Raw genomic sequence first — 2,570 nt, 5'->3', positions numbered from 1 at the left:
CTAGAGTTCAGTGGTGTGATCTCGGCTCACTGCAACCTCCATCTCTCGGATTCAAGCAATTCTCCTGCCTCAGCCTCCCCAGGAGCTGGGACTACAGATGCCTGCCACTACACCCAGGTAATTTTTGTATTTTTAGTAGAGACAGGGTTTCACCATGTTGGCCAGGCTGGTCTCAATCTCTTGACCTCATGACCTACCTGCCTGGGCCTCCCAAAGTGCTAGGATTACAGGTGTGAGCCATTGCACCCGGCCTCTTGATGCATGCCTGTCTGTGGATCCAGTCTTGTTGGATCTTCCGCTCTGGGAAACCCTGGAGCAGAATCAAAGAAGGCTGGACACTCTTTCTTCCTGACCATCCATCTTTGAGGATTCCTCCCGCGAGACGTGGCAATCCACCTCCCTCCCGGAAAAGCACACATATCCTCACCAGAACACATGTGCCAGAATGGTCACGGCAGCCAGGATGGGAAACCTCTCCAGAAGCCACCCGCAGCAGAGTGGATGAACACATCATGGGAGGTTCACACTGTGGGATATTCTACACGATGAGAATGAACAGACCCACGGCAGAATGTGGACGGATGTTGTGATAGAACATTGAGGGGGCCAGGGGCGGTGGCTCATGCCTGTAATCCCAGCACCATGGGAGGCTGAGGTGGATCACCTGAGATCAGAAGTTAGAGAATAACCTGTCCAGCATGGTGAATCCCTGTCTCTACTAAAAATTCCCAAAAAAATTATGGCCAGGCATGGTGGCTCACACCTGTAATCCCAGCAGTTTGGGAGGCCAAGGTAGGCGAATCACCTGAGGTCAAAAGTTGGAGACCAGACTGGCCTACATGGTGAAACTCTTTCTCTACTAAAAATACAAAAATTAGCTGGGCGTGGTGGCACGCACCTGTAATCCCAGCTACTCGGGAGGCTGAGGCAGGAGAATTGCTTGAACCTGGGAGGTGGAGGTTGCAGTGAGCCAAGATCGCACCACTGCACTCTAACCTGGGCAACAGAGCAAGACCCTGTTGAAAGAGTGGGGGGGTGGGGAGAGACAGAGAGAGAAAGAAAAGCTGCAGCATGCCTAGCGAGCGAGCCCTTTCACTCAGCGATGTGAGTTTGGTAGATTTGCCCGAAGCTACGGGAATTGCTGTGGGTTTGACAAAGGCTGTTTCCTGCATACCTGCGTATGAAAAAACATTTGGATCCTTTGACCAGAACTTTGCTACTGGGCTGCCCAAGTTCATTCCAAGAGTCCAGGACTCTGATGTGCATTCCGATGTGGCCCTAATAAGAATTCCCTTCCCCAAATTCTACTTCTGCTTCCCAGGTTCTGAAAGTCACGATTCCAAGCAGCCAAGATCATACAATCCCTCCCTCTTCCTCCTTCTTCCCCTTGTTGCCTCCATCCTTACCGTCTCTTCCAAGAGGGTCCCCTCGTGGGTCAAACGCCACTTGGGAGCGCAATCCGGGCCCACAGCCAGCACCTAGGAGGTCTGGGGTCTCTCCCCGCCGGGTCTGGCAGCTGGTAGTGTCCTGGAAATCCGTCCTGTGTGCCAGGGCTCCTATGGGACGCGTCTGAGCACTGCCACCTCACCGGTCCCAGCTAACCTTTATAAGGAGTAAAATAAATAGGAGTGGCCTTGTTTCACTCCCAGGGTGTGTTTGTCCTGTCTTCCCATGAGTCACAGAACCCAAAATTATCGGGCAGCTGGCAAGGCCAGAGAAGGCTCCGATGGGTGGAGGGCTGGTCCCATGTCCCTAACCCTAGTCTGGAAGTCCCAGCTTCCTGGAAGCCAGACCTGCGTGGGGCTGGCTCATCAAGGCCTCTGAGGTCGTGGCCTGGATTCTGTCTCGCCACAACATGCCAACTGCCCCCAGCCACCTCCAGGCCTCCAGTTTTGTGCCCAACCCCCTCCCTTCCGCAGCCTCGGGACAGATAAACATCCCTCCCTCCTTGTGGGCTCTGAGGAAGGCAGCCCAGATCACATTCTCCACGAAAACACCACAGCAGCCAAGCGCAGGGCCCAGGGCTTCAGCGGCAGGCAAAGCACAGGCAAGTCCTCACCCCTTCCTTGGGCCTCATCTGTAAAATGGGAAGATGTTATTGGCCATAGTGATTCTTTTCTTTTCTTTTCTTTCTTTTTCTTAATTTTGAGATGGAGTCTTACTCTGTCACCCAGGCTGGAGTGCAATGGCGCGATCTCGGCTCACCACAACCTCCACCTCCTGGGTTCAAGCAATTCTCCTACCTCAACCTCCTGAGTAACTGGGGTTATAGGCATGTGCCACCACGCCTGGCTAATTTTTGTATTTTTAGTAGAGACGGGGTTTCACCATCTTAGCCAGGCTGGTTTTGAACTCCTGACCTCAGGATCCACACGCCTCAGCCTCCCAAAGTGCTGGGATTACAGGTGTGAGCCACTGCGCCTGGCTGATTTTTTACTTTTTTTTTTAGAGATGGAGTCTCGCTCTGTCACCCAGACTGGAGTACAGTGACAAGATCATGTCTCACTACAGCCTCAAACTGCTAGGCTCAAGTGATTCTCCCACCTCAGCCTCCCGAGTAGCTGGAACTA

At 53.1% G+C, this 2,570-nt stretch overlaps 1 protein-coding gene across 1 annotated transcript in view; it reads right to left on the bottom strand.

Annotated features, from left to right (window-relative positions):
- Positions 1–1,884, bottom strand: part of C5AR2 (complement component 5a receptor 2) — a 10,557-nt gene extending 8,673 nt beyond the window's left edge. Inside the window, exon 1 of the mRNA XM_017500416.2 lies at positions 1,407–1,884. The gene's annotated coding sequence lies outside the window, so the exon portion shown is untranslated. The remainder of the gene's footprint in view (positions 1–1,406) is intronic.
- Positions 1,885–2,570: the final 686 nt, after the last annotated feature.

Source organism: Cebus imitator, unplaced genomic scaffold, assembly GCF_001604975.1.
Source record: "Cebus imitator isolate Cc_AM_T3 unplaced genomic scaffold, Cebus_imitator-1.0 Scaffold266, whole genome shotgun sequence".
In the NCBI taxonomy this organism is placed as follows: Eukaryota; Metazoa; Chordata; class Mammalia; order Primates; family Cebidae; genus Cebus; species Cebus imitator.
The sequence above is the reverse complement of the archived record's forward strand: the minus strand, read 5'-3'. Positions and strand labels throughout refer to the sequence as shown.